Here is a 12,219-nt window from a genome sequence, read left to right on the forward strand (position 1 = left end):
CACGGTATGGGGTTACACACGGTACGGGGTAACACACGGTACGGGGGTTACACACGGTATGGGGGTTACACACGGTATGGGGTTACACACGGTATGGGGTTACACACGGTATGGGGTAACACACAGCACTCAATCTTCTTCTCACCTATCGCACAGGCTACAGATTTGCTGAATCGCCCCCCAAACAGCGCTCACACAACCACGACCCACTTCGGTCTTGCCACCAATAATGATTGATTTCCCAAAATACTGACAATATCCTGTAACTGGTCTCAGCTTACCCCACCTCCAGGGGTTGTGGTCTGTGACACTTTTTACAATCGCCATTTGAATGTTGCCTGATTTAGTACCCAATTCTACTAAGTGACCTAACATTTCTGTGGAGTGTTACACAGACCCAATTTTATTATTAATAGATCCCCAATGAATTTACGCATCTTTTGATACTAAACAGACGTGTAACACACAGATATAAACCGGTGCACTACATGTACCGGTGTCTGCCGGTGTAACACACACAGATATATATATATATACCGGTGCACTATATGTACCATTGTCTGCGGGTGTAACACACAGATATATACCGGTGCACTACATGTACAAGTGCCTGCGGGTGTAACACACAGATATATATATATATATATACCGGTGTACTGCATGAACCAGTGTCTGCGGGTGTAACACACAGATATATATATATACCGGTGCACTACATGAACCAGTGTCTGCGGGTGTAACACACAGATATATACCGGTGCACTACATGTACCGGTGTCTGCGGGTGTAACACACACAGATATATATATATATATATATGTACCGGTGTACTACATGTACCAGTGTCTGCAGGTGTAACACACAGATATATATATACCGGTGCACTACATGTACCAGTCTCTGCAGGTGTAACACACAGATATATATATACCGGTGCACTACATGTACATGTACCAGTGTCTGTGGGTGTAACACACAGATATATATATACCGGTGCACTACATGTACCGGTGTCTGTTGGTGTAACACACAGATAGATATATATATATATATATATATATATATATATATATATACCAGTGTACTACATGTACCGTTGTCTGCGGGTGTAACACACACACACACACACATATATATATATATATATATATATATATATATACCAGTGTACTACATGTACCAGTGTCTGCAGGTGTAACACACAGATACATGCCTCCCAAGTGTCCCGATTCCAACGAGACAGTCCCCATTTCAGCGGACTGTCCCGCCCGACTTACAATTGTCCTGGTATCAGAACGCACGGACATAGCAGCAAGTTTCCCCAGTGGTCTAGGAGGAAGTGGGACAGGACATGTCAGGAAACCGATACTGCGCATGTGCGACGATGTCCGAAACCGCTACTGCGCATGTGCGACGATGTCCGAAACCGATACTGCGCATGTGCGACGATGTCCGAAACCGCTACTGCGCATGTGCGACGATGTCCGAAACCGCTACTGCGCATGCGCAACCCTGTCCGAAACCGCTACTGTGCATGCGCGAACTGCGCAAACAGGAAGTTTGTGGGCGGTGATTAGGCTTGACGGGGGACATGGCCTATTTGTCCCTCTTTCGGCACTCCTAATGTTGGGAGGTATGCAGATATATATATACTGGTGCACTGCATGTACCGGTGTCTGCGGGTGTAACACATCATCATCATCATTTATTTATTTATATAGCGCCAACATATTCCGTAGCGCTTTACAATTGGGAACAAACATAGTAAACTAATAAACAAACTGGATAAAACAGACAAAGAGGTGAGAAGGCCCTATATATAGAAAAAGAAATAAAGGCGCTTAGGAAAAATACAACTTGATAATTTCAACCCAGTGTATAAATAAACACCATAAAAGTGTTAAAAAATGAAATATAACATACAATCTTGTACAGTAGGCAGCTCCTTAATTGTTAGCACTTATTTGCAAGTGCTCAAAAAGATCTAGAAAACAAAAATAGAAGCGACACACTTAGTGTATCACAAGTAACATATATATGGAAGATTTGTTATTTGTGATACACTATGTGTGTCGCTTCTATAAATATACATAAATGATTATACTGGTATATTACAGTCACACACAGTTATAGATAAGATCACTGGACCATTATACAGGTATAATTATACCCTGGTGACGTAAAACTGCACTGAGTTAGCTCCACCCACTCCCGGCCCGCTCTGCCCATAGGAGGTGTGGCTATAAGCTGTGCGGGCGTGGTCTGCGCTCTGTGGGCGGAGGATCGCGCGGTCGGACGTGATGACGTAACTGCCGAGCTGCAGGAGGCGGGGCTTAGCGTGGGAGTCTTGTCTCTCTGTACGGAGAGCCCGCCGGGTGTATCCGCTGTGTGACCCGTCTGTGCCGGGTGTACGGAGACTCCGTAGGTAATGTATGTGAGGGGTGCGGGAGGGGAACCAATAGTCTCAGCATGCATTACTGGTCAGTGGTTGGCAGAGCATGCTGGGACTTGTAGTCCTACATAGACTAGATCCTACTGGTGTCATGTAGTGGGCACTGTATCTAACATGTATCTAACCTGCTGTGACATATATATATATATATATATATATATATATATATATATATATATATATATATATATATATAATATGTATATATAAAAATAATGTTCTGTACATGTATCTAACCTGCTGTGACATATAAAATGATTTTTCTGCCTTCCATGTTCTGTACAGAGCCTCTGTATGATGTCAGTATGTGGATAAAGTGCAGCAATGGACAAGTCTGGTATTATACCAGTGACAGATCCTGCAATGCATGTTTTACTTGCACAATATTTATATTTTTGGTGCTATTTTTGGGGTTGTCCTCAGTGGGGGGGGGGGGGTAGCTGTAGAGTTTGGGTTGCATTATGTAAAGATGGACACAGTGATAGAATGAAGGTGAGAGGGTGTAATGCAGAATGATTATTTTGGATCAGGTTGTCACTGGAGTGAGATAGATGGAAAATGAGGGGAGGGGGGGGGGGGTGATGGTATTTAAATTCCTATAATTTGTTCTGGAGGTTGTGGGAGTTGAACATGTTTCCTGTTCTGCACATTATCACACAGAACAGCATAGGGGTTAGTTTCCTATTTACATTCCAGCTCCTGTCTTCATTTGACTGATCCCATCAGTGTTTTATATATACTTTTTCCTATATCTCTTGCCTGCTGCTGGTGCCCAGTGTTTTCGGCAGTGACTGTCATGCATTGAAGGATACGTTTATTGCTTTGTGTAGGTGCCTTGTGCCGTCCATCTATCGTGTGGGTCACTGTGGAATCTGAGTTTCCTTCCATCATATTTTTATACATTTGTTTTGGGAAGTGAGTTGTTTGCAGGGAGCGGTGTCATTGGGCAGGGTTGGGTGCTGACGGGTTTCAGTGCCCTTGTTGGAAACAGATCTGTGCATGCCTACCTGGGAGCGGCAGGTGGTTACAATAAGAACTGGGTATAGTCAGTAAACACCTCTTTTTTCCTGGTTCTGGGACATACTATCATTTGAGAATTACAAAGTTGCTCGGTACAATAGTTAACCAAGTTATGGCAAGAAGCTGGAAAAGCAGATCAGTCCTATGGGTAATAGAGTTCCCCTGATTGGTACACAAGGAGTTACTCCTGTATCCCTTAGTATGGATGTATAGTAATTAAATAAATGGCTTTGGACGTTTCCTCCAGCAATCATCTGTCATCTGTTTTTCCTGCTATAACGATATAATTATTTCTGTATCTCTTTATGTTGTGTTTAGTTAACCCCCTCTGCTTGGAGGTTTTATTTTCATGCTGTCATATGTTTTTTTTTTTCTTCCTGATTTATGTAGGATTATTATTCCCCCCCCCCTTGACCAAACCCAGCACAGATGACAAATAGAGCTTTGAGTTAGTGCCAGGCTCCGTATCTTAGAAACATGTTAGCTGCCTTTCTCCAGAGGCTGGTAGAGTCATTGTGGTGTGCTGGCACGAGAAGTTGTTTTTTGTGCCACGCTGCGATATCAAAAACGGTTATGGGTTACTATCTTTGGCTGTCTCGACCAATGGCGTGACCGAACAAACTGCGGCCTTCCAGAGCGTGACCTTCGAGCGTAAAGCACACTGAGGTATTTACTATTCCACTGCGTTCTGGGGTTTTAAGTTGGTTTTAGTTAAAGTGGAACTGCCATCTACACAAGCAGCCTTTTTGTGGGTGGAGCCACCGTTCGGGAGGCGGCAGATTGTCAGTTCTGAGAACCGGCAACAACTGTGAGGCGCACAGACGAAGCTGTCATTGGTTTGCAGTGACTGCTACCAGTCATCTCCGAAGGAGTCGCTGACATCGCTGTGTCGCTTTGTGAGACACAGCAGGCAGCCATTTTGTTTTTGTTGGTCGAGCCAATGTTAATTTTGGCTGTCAAATTGATGAAGACTGAGTGACGAGGACTTTTTAATCATTGGTTCCTAGTGAACTGATAGGCTGCAGTTTTATAAATATTTGCTTTACCATTCAAGACCATAGTCGAAATCGTTTGGGTTTTTTTTTTATGGAAAGTTTTCTTGTGTAGAACGGTGCAAATCCCGGGGATGTGCAGTCCCACTTGTACTGCTGAGAGAAGGGGCCCTGTTTCTTTGTTTTTTTTGTTTGTCATTGATCCTTGTTTTCGACAGTCCACATAACTTAGAGTAGGGAGTGCATTATCCCATACATTATATCTACACCTCATCAGCAAGACACAGGGCAAAGGTCATTTTACCTGATATCTCTAAATGTTTAAATTGTACTTGTCACCTTCTCATAGGTGAGACGCTGATTTTGTGGGCTGGACCGCAAAATGGCTGCTTCCTACCAAATTTGGACCTGCGAGGAAACCAATCTTGTTTGCCCTGTGAAAGGTTTCTGTGGGTAATAGAATGACCCCATTATGGAATACTGCCTCTAGTGGCCAACTTCTGAGTACGTCTTTTTGCAAAGCATTCATGTCAGTGCAAATAGTGGCTTTACAGCACACTTTGTAGAATAAGAAATCTGACAATGTAATGTTGACTTAATCCTGATTACATGGTAATCAAATGTGTTAACCTCGTTAGGTACGTCATTGCAATAACCAGGCCTTCAAGAATACAATTGCTTCGCTTGAACCGCTGCTAAATAACGGAGGTTAGGAAAGATCAGATGAGTAACCAGTAAGTACGTTTCAGGAGGTAATCCGGAGAAGAAAAGTTCTTTTGTTGTCGCAGAAATTTAATGATAGTGAAGGCAGCAAACAAACCACCTCATGTGGGGCTTCTAAGACGCCTACTGGCACCCCCCCCCCCATCTCTCCTGTTCAGTCTGTACAACTAGATGCAATGTTAGAAACCCATCTACTATACATGCAAAGCATTGATTGGCGCTGCCCACCAGTGAAGTGGTTAATGTCAGATACGCTCTGATTCTTTATGATGGAAGTCAGCCTTCACAAGGATTGTATGGTAATTGGGAGCGACCCTGGAATCACAGTGTCCTTTGCTGTTCAGATGTGTCCCCTGACTCCAGATTTACTGCGTTGGGGTCAGCTCCTGAGCTCTCCAGTGTCATCATCTCTGCTTTTCTCATCTCCAGTATTGCCTGGCACGTAGCGTGAAGGACGCTGGAACTGTGCTATTTTTATACATCTCCTGTCTTGCAGTCAGAAGCCACTAAATCCGCATTCGCCGTCAGTGCAGGGTGCAGATGTAGGCAGAAATTCTCTTTGTTACTCTACACGTATCTATTTATACTGCACAATGTACAGTACGTTTTAAAACTACTGGGTCCATTATCTACCTCCGGCACCTTAAATGATTGGCGGGTGATATGAAGCTGAACGTGAGCGCGGAATTAAGGCGACGTCCAGTTAGCCGCGAAAACTTCTGTGATCGCGACCTGTTTGTCCTTTGCTGCGACCTCATTTTAGTGGATTCACCTATAATAGTAATAAAGTAATTATCTGCATCCCAGTCTACAGGAATCAAGCTGGTTAACCCTGCGACTGCTTCCCAAACCTGTAGGTCTTCCTCCTAATGGGCATCTGGCAGGATGGCGGCACCTGCTGCGTCCACGTTTCTAAGATAATCCTGCTTTTCAGCTGACGTTTCCCTTTTACCAAACCCTCGGTAATTGTCCTCTGCTGGCAGTGGGCCTGCGAGGAATTGATTTGTTTAAATCTGTTCCTTATGTCCGGGAAGAAAAACAAGTTGCTGGGTAAACAGGATTATTTTAGGACCAGATAATATTTGTGCTTTTAGCAGCAATGACACAAAGTCCTATTAAACCATATAAATTCCTCGGTCACCTCTGAGACTGTGGCTTCTGTGCTGGATGTGAGATTCTTGCAGATGGACCCGAAATAGGTTTTACTACCAGGATCCAAATTCCCGCAGCTGGTTCTGTGGATTAATGGCCTATATTGCAATTTATATGCCTTACTGGTTAATGGATCTGTGCTGCATGTGACTGTGCACTGGAGACTGATCCATCGGAGGACTAGGTACACTGCCTGCCATGTGTACCACAGAAGTCTTTTTATGTGATTTGTCTTTAACGTTTTCGATTATGACAGCCAAGGGGAGTGTAGAACAAATGTGGGCAGCACGGTGGCTTAGTGGTTAGCATTTCTGCCTCACAGCGCTGGGGTCATGAGTTGGATTCCCGACCATGACCTTATCTGTGAGGAGTTTGTATGTTCTCCCCGTCTTTACGCGGGTTTCTTCCGGGTGCTCCGGTTTCCTCCCACACTCCAAAAACATACTAGTCGGTTAATTGGCTGCTATCAAATTGACCCGCATCTCTGTCGGTCTGTGTGTATGTATATTAGGAATTTAGACTGTAAGCTCCAATGGGGCAGGGACTGATGTGAGTGAGTTCTCTGTACAGCGCCACGGAATTAGTGGCGCTATATAAATAAATGATGATGACGTGAGAGGCGTGGGGGGGGGGCACATAAAATAGTTTTATGGTGAACGGTGGGTTTTTATCTTATATTTTCTGTCTTCAGGATTTTGCATGAATCATTCACATGATGCTGCTGTTACTAAGTTACTGGTGAACTTCTCTCTTATTCCTAAAGCCTGGACTGTATACGTTCCCTTTTTAAGTTCACTGCAAAACCCAACCCTAAAATCATCCTGTGTTCTTATTGCACGAGAGCCTAGGACAAAGTCTCCGGCTTTTCCTTCCCTTTTAATCTTTCATAAACTTTCCTCTTAATCTTTGAACAAACAGATTACATAACAGCGAATGTTCAGTGTGTTTTTTCGGTGGGGGATGGGCTGGATTAGGGCTTCTTACGGCGGCCCAACATCACACAAGCACCGCTACAGTATACCACCTCCTGGGATAGGCATGTACAGAGTAATATCTGCTTCGTTATATATTTATAAGTATTTATTTTTTTTACCTCTGATGAAAACGCTGATTTAGGGGCAGAGAAACGCGTTGGGTGAGAACAGCTCCCAATAAAAACGAACTCCGTTCCGAAACCTAAAATGTAATTTTTGGATGGAATTCTGCTACTTAAAATAAGTTTATTTGCTTACTAGTGTTCACAGCGGTTTTGGTGCCTACACCGGTGTGTCCAGAGGGCTTTGTTTCAAGTTTTGCAAAGCCTCGTTCCAGTAAACGTTTGCTAGTACATTAAAGTTTTGTACTTAATTTTAGGTCACTAAATCCTAATTTCAGCCATTGTGTAGATTTATAAAACATTTTGAGAAAGGAAAGGTGCCTATAGCGACCAATCAGATTCTAGCTAACATTTATCTAGTTCAGTGACGGACATGTGGACTTGGACTTCCTGCTTTGCTGTCAGATATTAGTCATAGCTTGTAACACTTGTTTAAATTAACTCCTGATATGTTATTACAGATAGATGTCTTTCATTAAATTGTATTGTTTAAACTTATAACTGAGATTAAGGGTGACGTGTGGTCCTTTGGAAGGCTATAGGGCCACCCGCATGGTCCCTGAAGTGTATCAAGTTGCCGATTGCTGATCTAGCACGTTCTAGATAGAATCTGGTTGCTGTGGGCAACACTTATACTTTTACTTTTTGGAAGGTTTCAAAAATCTAAGTGTTTATTGATGGGAACAGTTGACCATTCGCATAGACTCTACATTGTAACCGTTATTGGTGACCATTTAAACCTGACTGAATGACAAAAACAAACCATTCAAAGGTATTAAAATCGGAAGATGATCCTTATAAAAAGAAATCTGAGCTTTCTACAGGTGCTGTATGGTGGAGATTTCTGAAATACACAAGTAATATGAGAATGAGGGATCTGTGCTTATCTTAGTGTTTGCAAATACTTCCTTGTTCCACACCCAACACGATTGTGCCATCGTTCTGCCAGCTCTGCAGGTTCACTTCCCAATTTGGCCGCCCACAGTTGTTCACGTGGCAGCTGGCCGACGAGGTCAGCGTTTGTCCTGCTGCTGTAGCCGATCTGCTGACCGGATATTGGGCTTGTCAAACGATGATCTCGAAATTCTAGCATACGGTCACCTGTAAGTCCGGCAATATTGGTGCGTTTGTTGCCAAAGGGCATTAATTAATAGTATCATGTATTGCACATGATTTATTTTGATATTTAAGATGATTGTTAATTTATTCATCAACAGACTATTGAGATATTTAATTATGAAACCTTTTAAAACTGTTGTCGTTTCTGTGGAAGCCATTATGTTTACGGTAGCAGCGCATTTCATGTGTCATCCGGAATCTTCATGTACCTGAAAAGCAACTGCCCCTCATTATCGTTGATTAATGCCTTCAATTCTTGTCCCTTTAGAGTAACTTTTTCCATTTATCACGGAAGAATAGCTTAATTGAGTTTGTTTTTTTCCTAATTCTCTGATGTTGCAAAGATTCTGTGGCCACAATTATTGCAATTTCCTGGATATCATTTTTGTTGTGCAAAAATAAATTGGACCAACCAACTTACCAAGGAAATGTGTTTATCGTTTCATAATTGCCCCTTCTACGTGTAAGTGACCGCCCGTCTTTGTGTGTGCTCGCTACCAGCAGAATTACTCTTTATTTTTGGTTTTATATTTCCTTTAAAAGCAGATTTTCCTGTTTGACCAAATGTGATTAGTGGGTTGTGTGATGATGGCTCCATGTCTAGCACAGAGTTAGATTGCAAACTATTGTGTGATTTAGCTGACGTTTGTCTTCTAAAGGCTGCAGATGCCTCCCCCCCCCCCCCCAGTGCTGACTATGTAATGAATAGGAATGTATTAAAATATAAAATCACATTTGTATGGAAAGGATATATATGTGCTTGTTTTAAGCAAGTATATATCCAATCTTTTATACATTTAAAAGAAGAAGTTTGTTTCTTTGATTGTTAACGAATATCTTCTACAGCTCTTAAGGTAAAGCTGGCAAATCTTACATAGTTACTTAGTATCGAAGACGTAACCTACTACACCGCATAGCGACAAATATTGAAAACATAATTTTTGGGTTGTAAACAATTGTTTGCCTCCTGGAAGGAATCCTCGCCACAATACGACAAGACAGCAAAGCAACAAATCTTATTTTCTAAATAGCATTTTTGGTCTATTTACCAAATAACTTGATAATATATAAAAAAGTCTGCATATTACAAATCGGATTGGCGCACCGCCAGGTGACCCTGCTTGTTTATTAATAGAACAATGAATGGCAATTCAGAAAGGCATATGACTTCAAGTCACGTCTTCAGAGAGATAATTATCTAGACAATATCAGATTGCTAGAATATTGTAAGAAACCTCAATTTTATATTTCAAGCAGTGAATAACAATCGGTTTATGTAACCTCTGAGGGTTGTACGATTTGCCAACTCTATATTTTGCACCATATTTAATTAACTTTTGTAATAAAAAGACAAAAGTGACCCAGTGTTGCTTAAGTTTTGGGAAGATGTATAAGTTACTTACGTTGTGTTGTGGATGTGAGTTATTGGGTGTACGTAAATGTAGCGCTGACTGTTATTTTGATTTAAAGGTTTATTTTAGCCGATGGTTGCAAATTGAGAGCGTCGGGAGTTTGTGTGTGTAAGGTCCATTTATTGAGAGGATGCTGATTATTTTGGGGGATATACTGTGGCTTGTTGGAGTTTTATAGGATGTGTAGTTCTTGTGTGGACACTGAAACGTTCAGGAGTTTTGTTCTCCCTCGTCAATAGCGGGTCACATTGGCACCGAATTTCCATGATCACCACTAGTCATTTTGTTTAATTCGTTATTCACCCCCCCCCCCCCCTTTATTGGTCTATATTTCCCAGTATTCTCAACATACTGGGTTTTGGAAGAGCGTTGGCCAGTTCAGCAATTGGCCAATTGAACATACTAACTACGGAGACTTTCCTGGGCCAACAATATAATTTTTACTTTTTGTATTTTACTAATCCGTTCTTTATGTAAGTGACTCTTTGGCGGAGCGGAGGTGTTTGAAGTGAGCGAAGGGACAGCAGGTAAAATTGGGGCACAAATCTAAGAGCCTCTGACCTTTGTGTCCGGGAAGTTATAGAAAGTGCCGATCTGGACCTCCGATGAGACTGGAAGCGCTGTAAGAGCAGAACAGATCGCTGTTAGGAGATATAAGCAGACTGGGAAGTAGGAAGATAAATGAGTGTATTTGGTTTAGCAGAAGAAAACTCGGGGAAAACTAAATAAGCAGCACAGAAATGACAGCTGAGAAGGAAAGGGATCTAAGAGTCACTAATTCTGGTGTCTTAAAGGTGTTCGGGCAATGTAGTCCAACGATGGGGGAGGCCAGGCGGACGCTAGGAATTAGTAGAAAGAGAGAGAGTGCGACTGATGCTATAGGTCAATGGTAAGACCTCGCCTAGAAGTCTGTGTTCAGGTCTGGAGGCCATATATCTAGAATGTCATGAATGAATGAGAGCTTGTGAAAAGAAGAGCAACTAGAATAGAGCACGGTCACGTCGCAGAACTTATCTGGAAAGACTAAGGGGCCGATTTATTAATAATAATAATAATAATAATAATAATAATAATAATAATAATATTATTATTATCCTTTGTTAGGTGCCACAAGATTTCCGCAGCGCCGTACACCATACAAACAGTACACTATACAGGATGAGACAGTACAAAACAATAAACAAAAATCCCAGCACTTCGGAACTCCAGGCAGGTAAAGCAATAAACACGGAGCAGAAGAACAGGTAGGGAGACAGGAGGGAAGAGCTTACATCCTAAGGGAGGGAAAACAGAACAGGCACAAGGGGAGCTAGATGAGGCAAGGGAGTGAGCGAGTGGAGGAGATGAAGGGGTTATGCGGAAGGTTGGTAGGCTTTAAAGAAGAGGTGGGTTTTTAGTGCACGTTTGAAGGAGCACAGAGTCGGAGAGAGGCGGATGGAACAAGGAAGGTCATTCCAGTGAAGGGGGGGGCTGCACGGGATTTATCAAAGGTTTCCCCCTGTAAAATCCCCGAAAACAACAGTTTTTGGGGATTAAACACTAATTTGCTATTTATGATAGTAGCATCGCAGCAGATATCATAGATGCATCTCCTATCGTTTTACTGAGCACTCCCCATAACAATGTATGGGGAGTGCTCAGTAACGCTATTTAACAATAAATGTAATTAACTTTTCAAACATGTTAATGTACGTCAGCTGAAGCTGGCGTACATTATCATTAATGAAAAGTTTCAGTGCTGTCATCTCTGCTCCGAAGAGCAGAGCTGGACAGCGCACGTGTGGAGGGATCACATGATCCCTCCCTGTCACTGATCACATGATCCCTCCCTGTCACTCACCGCTCGCTCTCTGCAACTATAATTGCAGAGAGAGAGCAGAGATGTCTGTGCGCATGCCCGAGGGTTTCACTCGGCGCATGCGCACTGGAGTGTGTAGAGGAGCCCCGTTGACCGCATACAGCTTCGGGAACGAAGCAGCAGTGGTAAGTATGTTTTACACTTCACAGGAACAGCAATTTTTTCGGAACTGCTGTTCCTGTGTTGCTTTTTTAATAAAAGAAATAGCGATAAGGATTGAAAACTATTTCATATTTTGCGAGTTTTGATAAATCTGCCCCTAAAAGACCTATAAAAACCTGCGAGCCCAGAAGGCATGAGAACTATAATAGAAGATTTCCAATGTGTCTATATAGGGGTTTAGCAAGGTGCAGGAGGGAAGCCGTCTACAGAGGAAGAGACGTGTTAGAGGACAC

General features: G+C 42.5%; 1 protein-coding gene across 4 annotated transcripts in view; it reads left to right on the forward strand.

Moving 5' to 3' along the window:
* Positions 1–12,219, forward strand: part of TMCC1 (transmembrane and coiled-coil domain family 1) — a 181,324-nt gene that overhangs the window by 106,888 nt on the left and 62,217 nt on the right. For 3 of the 4 annotated variants that reach the window (XM_075183701.1, XM_075183703.1, XM_075183704.1), the window contains exon 1: positions 2,321–2,425. The exons of the other annotated variant lie outside the window; for it this stretch is intronic. The gene's annotated coding sequence lies outside the window, so the exon portion shown is untranslated. Of the gene's footprint in view, positions 1–2,320; positions 2,426–12,219 lie in introns of those variants that run through there. 4 annotated transcript variants of the gene reach the window in all.

Source organism: Mixophyes fleayi, chromosome 8 (assembly GCF_038048845.1).
Source record: "Mixophyes fleayi isolate aMixFle1 chromosome 8, aMixFle1.hap1, whole genome shotgun sequence".
NCBI lineage: Eukaryota > Metazoa > Chordata > Amphibia > Anura > Limnodynastidae > Mixophyes > Mixophyes fleayi.